This window comes from Protopterus annectens, chromosome 5.part0, assembly GCF_019279795.1.
Source record: "Protopterus annectens isolate FY-2018-M chromosome 5.part0, PAN1.0, whole genome shotgun sequence".
Taxonomy (NCBI): domain Eukaryota; kingdom Metazoa; phylum Chordata; order Ceratodontiformes; family Protopteridae; genus Protopterus; species Protopterus annectens.
The window spans coordinates 1,540,155,693-1,540,168,975 of NC_056735.1; positions in this window are offsets into that span (position 1 = coordinate 1,540,155,693).

The window sequence follows — 13,283 nt, forward strand, 5'->3', positions numbered from 1 at the left end:
CACACACACACACACACTTTGAGAAGAGTTTATACAACCACACAGACACTCCTGGGGAAGGCTGGCAGAGGTTCTCCAGCTGTCCCCCCTTTTCCCCAGACTATACGGTATTACCACTTGCCACCACCCACTAATATTTATCAGCTACTCAAAGGCCCTTAAAAGGGTGTCCAGTTATTACTGTGCAATATTATTATCAAATTGGTAGTATAGCCAATGGCTAAAGCTATTGGAGTGGCTTTGTACAACTTTACCAAATGCATGCAAGTACGCTAGAGAGCTTAAATTATCTCTACACAAAACAGCCACAGTTGAAAGGTTTTTAAATGTTTAATAATAAATAATAAAAACACAAGACAATAATTTTTTACTACACAGTGATAGTCAAGAGTTCAGAGATCACAGCGAAAAAATTAAAATAATTCAGTAGGATAGTTCTGACATCACAAAAAAAAACACTTTGTCAAATATTTCTAGTTTCTAGCTATTCCTAAGAGAAAACACAATTCTAAGATAAACTTACATATAGAACACAGGCAGAGTGCTGATGAGTTGGATTGTCAAGACAAAAATGCTTAATGCTATCTGATTCTCTCTGTTTTTAAAATTACATTCCTGGTTCACATTACATCATTCTTCACACTTTCCCTGGGTTCCCAGGCTAACAGGCTACATCTTTTAATAAGCTCTTACTAGTTGAGGAAGCAAACCATTATGGACATTTCTGCATGCAGATCCTGGCCATTATTCTGACCTTAAAACAATAGCAAGAATTCCTTCATCTAGACCAGTCGGAGCCAACTTTAAAGATCAAAGATAGTCATAAAATGCTTGACTTAGCTTCCTTACGGCAGAGTGCACTGTTGTTACATTTTTTTCAGTTCCACATGTAGCACTATTTTTACCATTTAAGACAACAAGCCTGTGATTTACATTAATATTTACAGATGACAGAATTATCTCCAAAATTCTATCTGGCTAGGCTGGCAGCCTTCACACAGATTTCCACAAATGCTGTCAATTTCTTGTCTAATAATATACTTTTTACCCATGTTTACTGATCTATTTATAAAGAGAATGCAACATCAGCCACAGCATATAATTATTAGTATGCCCATTGCACCTTTTAAGATGAAAGTCTGTTTTAGACAGTGACCTCATCCCATGTCCTTTTCTATGGTTATTATTCCTATATCAAGAATGTGTTTAGATGTTACCTGCATCTTTCTCTTTTTAGAGCTTCCTTTCCTGTGCTCTTACTATCCTACATACAACCACTCCACTCAACCAGTAACAGCATAAAACACCAAAACTATTAAGTATGGCCATATAATAAATTATGACACTTAAATCTGTATACAAAGAATACAAAATACATAATTTACATTTTTAAATAAAATTCATAAAAAACTACATTATCTATTTATTATATGTTTTTTGTTTAATCTATATGAACTTGTGTAAAATGAAGTGAAAGTATTTCATTGGTGCATGTGATTGTTAAATTAGGAATTGTACCAGATGTTAAATCACTCTGATGAAGTCCCAAAAGTAATGTGGGTGAAAGCATTAAGGTAGACTTGTTTTTGAGATTAAACCTTATCTGTGACAGTTTGGTAGAATTTTCATTTGTGACACTCAGTGGAGTTTTGGTGTTGTATCCTACTTATAAAAATAGATACATAAATAAATTAAGAAAGAAGTGATCATGTTGATTCCTGCCACAAACCCAAAAAGCAGAGAATTCCTGAAACTAACTGGTTGATCATGTACTATCTCCCTTAGACACAGAAACTCACACATGTGCATGCAGCCCACGTACTCACAGGCACACATTCCCATGCACATACACACTCATGTATGCACAGTCATGTATACACATGCACGCGTGCACACACACACACACACACACACACACACATACACACACACACACACACACACACACACATCATTTTGTGATAATAATAAATTGCAGTACTTTGTCAATGTTATAACTCCAAATGTGGATAAAAATAAAAACAACACTCTACTAGTAACACAAAATAAATATGAAGCTCATATGCAAAACTTAGTAAAAGAAAATTTTATTTATTGATTTACATTTTTTATTCATTCATCTTCTATTTGGTTTCAGTGAATATTTGTTTTTTAATTCCAGAGCATTGGGGAGGAGGATGACAGCATTTGCTTTTAAAGGACTGATTCAGAAAATTTTTGATTCTAGAATTAGAAAGTGGGTATCTGCAGGCAAAGTAACAATTTTAATAGACACAAGAAGTTAGAGTAAAAATAACATGAAATTAATCACTTGATGCACCTGAATTATTGATAGCATTTTTTAGTCACTTGGTCGAGGTACATACTAAGTGGAAAAGGCTGTTATGATTTTTTAACAGTTCAAAGTAATTTCTAGTATCCAAATAATTTCACTGAGACTCTGAGATAAAATCTAACAAATCAAAAACATTACCATCAGGAAATGCATAGCACCCTGAATTAGGATTTGAATACATGCAACTACCATAATTAAAGCTAAAAGTTTGTGCGAAGTGAACACAAAACTCACATAAGATGTATCCTTCTACCTCGTCTGATCCTTTCATGTCTGCAACATGCTTAGATGTGGAAATGAGCATTTTTCCTACTTTGTTTTTTTTTTTTTTTTTATGAAACTGCAACAGAATTAAATTTCCTTTATTAGAGAAAGCAAGGACTACTTTCATGTTTGCTAGGTTACTACAATAGACTTTACTGTTGTCTTAATAGAAATTCCCATAAAAATCAGCTGAAAACTATTAGTATAAAATATTTAAAATTTGTATATTTTTAACAATGAAACAGAGATAATAATTTCAGGAATCAATTGCAATGTTTGCCACATTTAAGATAGTAAATGTAGATTTTTTTAATTGCCAGATTCTTGCGATAGAAAATACTCATTTCACAGAAGAAAAAAATAGCAGCTATTCAACTGAGTGACATGACACTGGAGTAGTATTTATATCAAAAATGAAAAAAAAATGAATTGTCTTCACATTTAAGTATGTATTGGTCTTTTATCAGGTATAACACCAGTAATATTGCAGAGGCATTATAGCAGAATAAAAGGAAACATAAAATGATGAAAGAAAATGCTGAGGTTCTGTGTGTGTGTGTGTGTGTGTGTGTGTGTGTGTGTGTGTGTGTGTGTGTGTGTGTGCTTGCGTGCGTTTGTGTGTGTTGAAACAATTCTATTATATTTCAACAACTGCACAAGAAGTGATACAAGAAGAAGTGTACAATGAGTCATACATACCAACATATATGATGGGCATCACCTTTTATCCAGTAATATACTCGATACTAAATTTGCATTTGCAAAATGTTTTCACTTCTACAACTTGAAAATATAACTGGAAGGTAAGTAAACCTAAACTTGTGAAGTAATGAGGTGAGAGAATTTTTATGATGCTTTGTGGTTTTTAGAATGGCACATTAAACTATACATACGTTAATGCCATTATGTGAAGTATTTTGAAAGAATGTTGAGGAGGGAATTAACAAGGTCACGTTTTTGCACTGATGGCCCTTTGGAGGAAATAGGTTTCTGATACTAATGTATCAGGATCAGGAAAATGGCATTTTAATTTCTGCTTCTGTATTAGTTTAATAAAAGAAAAAACAATCCTCATCAATCCCTTGGGCAGAAAAATGACGGTTCATGAGTATCACGGTATAAACTAATGACATAGGAACTTGAATGGAAAGGACTGCAGGGAAAAGCAAGGAACCTTTAATATATTAGGTTTTAGTTTAAAATAAAAATAGAAGAGAAGTGAAATAAGGCTCAAAGCGGTAAAGAACTGAAAGAAAAAAATACTGTGCATGTGTGAGTGTGTTTGTATATGCCTACATATGTGTGTGCATGTGTGTGTGTGTATGCATCCATTTATCTATCTACCTATCTATATATTGTTTTATAATGCGTCTTTGAAAAACTAAAACACTGAACCTCATTTAATAGAGTACAGCAACTTAAAATATCATGCATAGTAAAAATAACAAAACTTTATTATTAAACATGTTTAGGAGGCAAGTCATCTTGCACCTCTTGCACCTTCTGCTAATTAGATTTACCAACACTGAAAGTGCAAATTCCCTGATATCTACTGTATTGCAATTTCAAGAATAAAAATGCCAGTATGTCTAATCAGCTGATTTTCAATCAGGCATACTGTCTTTTTTCTGTTATACAAAAGATACACTCAAACAAATGTATGTAATCAGAATTTAACCCCATAGATAAGTATATATATATATATATATATATATATATATATATATATATATATATATATATATATATATATATCTATATACATACGGAGAGAGAGAGGCACACGCACATATATATCTATATTGTAGAGAGATAGATAACTAGATATTTGACATACAGTGGTGGTCCTTTTCTGAACAGTATCTCAAAATAATGTAAAATTGATGCAAATAGTTGAGATAAAATATTCTGTAAAAATGAGGCAAATATTGTGAATAAAGTCTATAAAAAAACTTGCTAAAAGTAGTCCGAGAGGATTTCTGCATGGTATACTTAAGAAAATAAAAATTGCAATTATGTCACACACACACACACACACACACACACACACACACACACACACACACACACACACACACACACACGCACACGCACACACACACAAAGATATATATTAATGAATGTAAGAAGAAGATTCCATTTTGTGACTGGAACTTTGGTTCAAGGTAATATATTTATTTATTATTGTTTATTTATTTAGTTTACATTTGTTTACCAGGAAAGTCCAACTGGACACATGTCCTTTTTCAGTGGAGGCCCGGGAGAAAAGGTCCAGTAATAAGTACTAAACATGTTGATAAAGTTAATAATGCAAGAAAATTCTAGTAGCACACAAAATCATCAATAGTACACTAAAGGGCAAAACAATACTTTAAAGGTTAGAATAACATAATGTGATGCATGACTTTAGATAAAGAGGAAGGCAAGTTACAATTTAATATTTTGAATTATATTCTAGTATTTTATATTCCAGTTAAAATAAGGAATAAGTAATTTCACATGAGAAAACCTGGACTTTTTACGAAAGGAATCCATTAGAAGAGAGCTACTTGGAAGGATCTATGTGGTACACATGCCAAGAAGGGAGTCACTGCACTTTATGTGAGACACTGTTCCTCATGGTATGTGTGTCTCTGGGACTATGAAAGAAGGTATTTTATGTGTTTTTTTCCCCTTTGACATTAGACAAATATACTTCCTCTGGAGCACGTTTGTTTATGAAGAATCTGCACCACTAACATTTGTCAGACTTTACAATAAAACTGCAAAGTCATATCAATAGATGAACTGCAAAAAAGAAAAAAAATTACACAATGAGCTTTCCTTTATAAACAACAATAACTGCTCAAGTCCCAACCTCGATTTAATGCTAAAAAGCAAAGGTAATGCTCTTCAGTAACAATTCCACTAAATAGTTATTTATCCAACTCTCCCTTGTATAACTCAACATTATAAGAATGAAATAGCTGACCACACAAAACTCCTGGGTGTTATACCTGACAACAATCTAAAGTCTGATGAAATGTAGACTGCTGTTAGCAAAACTAATCAAAGTCTTTTCCTGTTGCATAAATTCAAATGATTCTTTCCACAAGAAGTCTGCCAGTCATTGCGCAATCAATTCTCCTCCCATTCTTCTGTATGCTTTTCTTATTCTAGCAAATATACATGCCTCTCAGACATACAAATGTGAATGATGTTATAATAATGTTGCAAGATGGGTCTACTACAAGTGCTTGTGCACCAGTAGTTCATGATACACTCACTTGCTGCCACTTTATCTAAATGGCAAGTGCCCTAATTCCCACTAGCCCAATCCAGGTTAATTGCATAGCCCTTCACTACCTAACCCTATAAAACTACAGAGAGATGGATCATGATAAAATGGGACCCTAGGCTGGGTAATGGTTCAGGACCCCTCAGCCACATCACTATCCCTTTACTACTTAGTCATCTCTTCCCATTTATCATAAAATAATGTTTACATTTTAAATGCTTATAGTATTTTGTTATTTACATTTTCAATGCAGAGAATTTGATATCATTTAAAATGTTTGTTAGAGATTTTATGAAAAATATAGAAGGCCATTTCCTAAAAAAAGCTCTTATATTACAGTCAACATGAGCAACAGTAAACTGCTATGTGCTTTAACTCACATCTACTTGAAACATACTCAAAAAGTCATTAAACTTAACTAACAAGGCTAGATTTCTGTTTAATTTCCAGTTTAGATTATCAAAATTTATGTTTGTATACAGATATTATAGACATCTTGTAAACAGTAATTTTGAGTAAGCAGAAGTATCGCCAAATGTCTAGGGTTTTCTCAGGTTATGATCTCCTCACTGTTTAAATAAATGTTTGATTACAGTTATGTATGATATAACTGTCATCAAAAAAATGAAAACTTAGGTAAATCTTTGTATTTTCAAAGTAATAAAATTGGAAGTTAATTATTATCACAATGGTTACCCTGAGCATCTATCTGTCATCTCTGAGAAATTAAACAGAACGAAAAAAAGGACATGCTATAACCCCCTAAATCGATGACCTGCATTGTACTGCTTGTGCACTGCTTACAAAAAATACAAACCCCAAAGGGAACCAAAAATAGTCAGTGTATGTACACCCTGTCCCATTTTTCCAAATTATGAGATTCCTGACTAAACTATAAAATGCAGCAATCAATGAAAATACTTTTGAGGAAACTGAACTGTCTGAAAATGAATGGGTTAGCTAAAGAACATGAAATAAATATGTCTGAATATACACCGTATGAAGCAAAACACTTTGTAAAAAATGTAGACAGTTCCTAACAAATGGTGTGAAATCTGACAGAAGATAACATTCTCTTAAACATTGTATTGATGACTCCTCATTATAATTCAGAGGTCCACATATGCAAGCCCTGGAATTACGAAAAAGACACAGCATAACTAGAACTAGAGGAGAACAGTAAATATCAACAACCGCTGTTCTCATATAAAGTTGTTTTGGACGGGCCCTTGTATCCCTCAATGTGGGGCATAAGCCACCATATCCCCACTACTTATATATACTTACTCTGATATTGGCATACCATGGAGAAAGGGAAATAGTCTGCAAGACAGTACTCTCAGAATTATTATTCCTAGTCACACACACACCCACACACACACACACACTCACACACACACATACACACACACACACACACACACACACACACACACACACACACACACACACACACACACACACACACACACACACACACACGCACACACACGCATGCACGCACGCACACACACACACGCACACACACACACACACACACACACACACACACACACACACACACACACACTTAGCAACATAAGGTCTTTGTCCTTTGGTGACATAAAAATGCTACAGTATTTTCAAGTTCTAGCCTCCAGAGACCAACATTTAACCTTCTGCATATAAACATCTCATTGTGTCACAGAGTAAACACAGTACCCTTTATTTTCTTCACTTATATGCATGACTTCATTCTTTTACTTGTGACCCTAAGAGTGAACATAACTGATGGCACAAGCATAAACTGACCAGTAAATTCACAACTTTACCCTATAACTTATACCCTATAAATTATTTCTGTTCCCCGGTGGTATGGCGGTAGCATTGTTACCTCACAGCAAGAGGCTCTCCCGTTCGATTCTTGGCTTGGCTTGGGAGTGCCTTCTGTGTGGAGTCTGCATGTCCTCCCCATGGTTGGGTAGCATTCAAAAGACATGCGTGTGTAAATGGGCATGCTTTCATTGAAGGTTGGGCGTCAAGCTGGCACCTTGGCGTTTTGTAAAAAAAAAACTACTGCCAATCATTAGCAGACTGGAGTTCCACTGTGGCAACCCCTTATTGGGAAAAAGCCGAAAGACAAACAACAACAACCCTATAACTTATTTCTCATTGCAACACCACTGCCTAGTACAATGTGTGCAGAACAGATGCCACAATATCCACCTCCCTTTCAAACATGTTTGCAAATAAACAGACTGCAATATATCTTAAATTCTTCCACAAGTGATTGTTAGTCCTTCTCACCCACCTGCAGAGTGGAATTTACCTATTTCCAGGAAAGAAAAATTGACATCTAAATTGGTGGAAATAATTTTTACACACCCGTTTTACACTCAACACCGAATGCTTTCACTACACAAGGGACATCACTGTCATCTGAGGGGAGGAGGACAACATCAGCAGTACACATGCAAAAATGTAGCCATAATGTACCCAAACTGGATACTCTGCAAATGCCAGCTGCACCTTAATATCCTTGCCAAGGATATTATAAGCATGAGATGTGAAGAGACATTCTTAGTGGAGACGTACTTTTATCTTTAACATATCTGAAATAAATCTGAGTATATATAACTCTTAAACCATGAATGCATTTAGTGCATGGAGCACAAAGCCAAAGAGCCCGTCCTGTTGTATCTTGTCCCACAAGACAATCTGAGATCATGTAGCTCTATGTTTTTTTTTTCCTACGGCCACAACACACATTTATTTTAGTTTACATTTGTTTACTTGGGTAATACAGTGATCACAACTGACCATTTGCACCAGGTACTGCCTGGGTTAAATAATTTACAAAGAAGAAAAATGTGGAACAGAGAGGTAGCAAGCTAGACATATTAAAAACAGGAAAGAAAGTAACAATACATAACAAGTACTATACAGGAGTGATTAATAAATGCAGTAACAGTTATGACTTGAAATGCACATTTTACAATTTTACTTGCTTATATTTCAGGTTTAAACTGTAGTGGAAATGTTCTGCGGTAAAGATCATCAGGGAAGAAGAGGAATCATGCGGTAGCATTAAAAGGTGTTAATCGCTGAGAGAGCGTAAGGCTTAGATATCAAGAGGCCCTTACATGTAGACAATAGCAGCAGACTCCCATGACACCGCCAATATGTAAACAAAAGTAAAGAGATGATTCGGTGTTACACTACTAGGATAGAAACTGCAATAGTCATAGTGAATCAGTAGTTTTGACTGTTGGATGAACTCTCCTTTCTAGCACCATGGAGCAGGTTTCTCAATGCAAATGGAGATTCATTATCAGTGTCTAAATGAACCACTCCTCTCTATACACAATTTGGAAGACAGAGACCACTTGTTCTTAAAATATCATGACTGGCTTCATTTGTTCATAAATAGCTGCATATTGAGCTTGTCTAAATGACAGCAGAATGAATTAATACAATTTTTAGAAAAATAATCTATAACTTGGGGAATGAATATATGAAGTCCCATTAATGCAGTAATTTAGGTGGTTCTTATTCATAGCATGTACTAGCTCAACTTGATAAAATACTATGAAACAACTCCTCAGGTAAGTAGAAATCCTTGAATATGTAACGAGATATAAGATACATGTGCAAAAAAGTGTAACAGTTTTGGGAATTATATCTATTCATATGGCGTTGCTATGTATGCTGTCCAAGAGACCACTGAGGAGCTCTGCCTGACTTTCCAGTTACCCCAGAACACTGTGTGTGCTGTCCAAGAGACCACTGAGGAGCTCTGCCTGACTTTCCAATTACCCTAAAACACTGTTCAGTGAAGTGATACACCCAAAGTCTCAAAGGAGGCAAATGGAGACTGAGCAAAATGAACAATCTTGTACTGGAAGCAGTTCATTAGCAGTTCATACCCTTAACCATCTGTGCTAACTGCAAGTTCATAACTTTAATCCTCTATGCTCAATGCTAGCCAAGCAAGAGAAAAGTCAGTACATAATATCTGCAAAAAAGGACTTCTCTGTAGTATATTATAACTTTGCTTTGATTGACCGTAAAGTCATTCTTTTACCATAAAGTCATTGTTTACGTAAAAACGTATGTGATATCAGTCAAACCAGAATGTGTAGAATTGATTCAGAGATAGACAGGAAAGAAAGAGAGGAGAGAGAGAGAGAGAAACACATAATTCAGAAATAAAAAAGGTATAGTACTATAAAGGAAGATGAATAGCTTATCCTTAAAAGGAATATTATGTTGATTTATTTACTTCCTATCACTTCTGTCGAACATGTCAGAGTCTGCTTTGACAATGCCATAAATAATCCTGGGTGTTTCCTGACACATATTTTTCAAAATGTTTCATTAATCAAACTCCTTGTGAGCTACATTTCATGGCAGAAGAAAACAGTAGCACTTCCTCATAGCTATGCAAGAAAAAAATACTGTATTGAGAGATATCCATTACCCTAAGTATATTTTGCAAGTTGAAAATATTCTGTCTGCTGATACATGTGTAGTGGATGTGTCAAATAAGACATAATCGTGAGTCTTGTGATCTTTAGGTTATTAATTATTAGAACAATTCAGTGTAAATAGAATCTATAATGTAATCAGAGCGTGTACTGCTTACCTTTCCTTTAAGCCATTATGTATTCCAACAACTTGATAGTAAACATTTGCTAATGATGCATCCAAAACATTTTACTTAAGATATGTATCTATACAGTAAGATATGTAAGCATATAATTAATTTATTCTGCTAGTTCTTTGCCTGTCTGAGTCCATATTAGAGCTGAAAAGAGTCATCAGACCAGACCACCTACCTAGTTATTAAATAGAAATAAGTAAATGAAATACTTTTAAAGTTTTTGGATGTATATTTTGAGGGCTTAACATGAATACAATATGCCATACTTCAGACTACTACAAAAAAAATAATTCTGAGAGTGTGTAAGCAAATATGGACTTGCCAGCAAAACGATAAGTGTTTCTTAGCTTATATATATTACCTAGCAAAACATTTTATGCCGAAAAGGCAGTTTTAAAATTAAAGGACAAAACATTTGTTTTAAAAGTTAATGGTGTACTTTCGTTGTTGCTTCAGGGAACTGCACGTCGTAAATGGGAGGAAAGGTCTCAAAAACTCAGTTTCAAAATGTCCAAAACAAGCTGTTTTCATATTTACCATCTGTGGTCTGCCATAGAAAAGATAAATGGAGGCGTGATGTAATTTAACATGACTGGCCAGATGACCTGCTGAGAACATCAAATATACTTTTAAAAGGATTACTGAATGCCCTTCTGAATCTGCTGTTTAAATTCCTTCTGCATGTGGTAATGCTACGATCAGCTTTCAGAGCTCTAAATACTAGAAGTGTACTGTTTTATCCAGTATCAGTACAGATTTGTTGCTTAGTCCCTGAATGTGTTTCTCTTTAACTGTGCTCACCTTCTAGGAATGTAGAAGTGTTGCTACATTAAACATCCATTTAACACTATAATGTCAGAACAAAGATTCCAGGTGGCTTATGTTATTTGTTATGCTTCAGCTACATGTGCAGAGGAGACAGAAGTAGATTTACAGCTGGTATTCATGTGTTCATTAAATTACTGAGCTGACCCTTACCAAGGATTCCAATGCAATGATTCTGAACCTAAGGATGTCACATGATACAAGGTATTGTTGAGGCACAGTATAGCTGCTAACCTTCAACACTTGCTATTCTGATGATAATGGGAGTGTTTCAGCAGAACAGAGCATGAATGGAGCTTCAGAATTGATATTTCTGTTTATACTTAAGGAGTACAATCTGAGATATGCCCAGGTGGGTGGATAGATGTTGTCACAGAAGTTAATGCCAAAGATCTGATTTCTAAACTGTCCTAATCTATGCAAGCAGCACAACTGGTTTCCTTGATTATTGCATTCATTCCATGGCATACTTATAGACATACAAACATGATTTTTCAGAAGTGAAATAAATCCTTGTCTGTTACCATTAATGAACAAATTAAAATAAAATGTTTTAAAGAAAAAAACAAAACAAAAAAATATATTCTTGTAGCCTTTTTAGGTATGATGCGTACATGATAAAGCTTACAATATATCAAAAGAAACTGCAACATATATAGGAAGTGACCAGAGTTTATTCATGGATAATTATTAGGCTCCAGTACAGTGTTCTTCATACTTTATTATTTAAGCTGTAAACTAAGTCAGACAGTCTTATTACAAAACTTAAAAAAAAGTTAATGTCAGATGTCAGAAAAATATCCTGGGAGTTGAGATGTGATTTGCTGGATTTTGCAGTCAGGATTAAATAAATATTGATTCATGTCACAGTCATTTAGTTCAAACTGACAAGTATTTTTATGTGATGTATTAGTAAATCTATATGCAGTAAAAGACTATATTTAACAGATCTTATGTATAACTTTTAACAAATAAAGACAAACTTACAATCACAATAATATTACTGTATCTGTGAAGTCACAGACTAAGAGAAAAACAGGACATTGTATAATTTTACTCTGGCATACAGAGTCACATTCCTAAAACAAATTGACGGCATCCATAGGCTATGGAATGAATGGTACAAATTGCAATAGCCTGGCAATAAAAACATTTAAAAATAATATTAAGTACATAACTGCCTATAGCACATGGACTCAAGCTTGTCAATCTATGTATACGTGACAAACTCAAAAAGAGTTAAAACAGGGATTTTGCAATGTTACGATCACATTGCATTCCCATATGGAGGTTTGTTTCCCTTCCCTAACAACTTCCACTTTACTATTCTCACTCCAGCATCACTGTACCTCAGAAAAGAGTGATCACTAACAGGCAATGAAAAACCTGATGTTTTCTATCTTCAGAATGCTATTTCTTGAAGCAATAATGATATATTGCAACTCAAGCTGTGGTACAATTCTCTCAAGTGAAGCACACAACAGGACATGAACACATGACATCTTATTGTATTATATCTGAAAAATGATGGCACAGACACATCCATCTCATTGTATTTTACCTGAACAGTGATGACACTAACACGTGCCATCTCATTGTATTATACCTGAACAGTGATGACACTAACACGTGCCATCTCATTGCATTATACCTGAACAGTGATGACACTAACACGTGCCATCTCATTGTATTATACCTGAACAGTGATGGCACGAACACTTGCCATCTCATTGTATTATACCTGAACAGTGATTGCACGAACACTTGCCATCTCATGGTATGATTCCTGAACAGTGATGGCACTGATACGTGCCATCTCTTTGTATTATACCTGAACAATGATGGCATGAACTCCTGCCATCTCATTGTATTATACCTGAGCTGTGATGGCATGAACACGTGTCATCTCAATGCATAATGCCTGAACAATGATACATGCA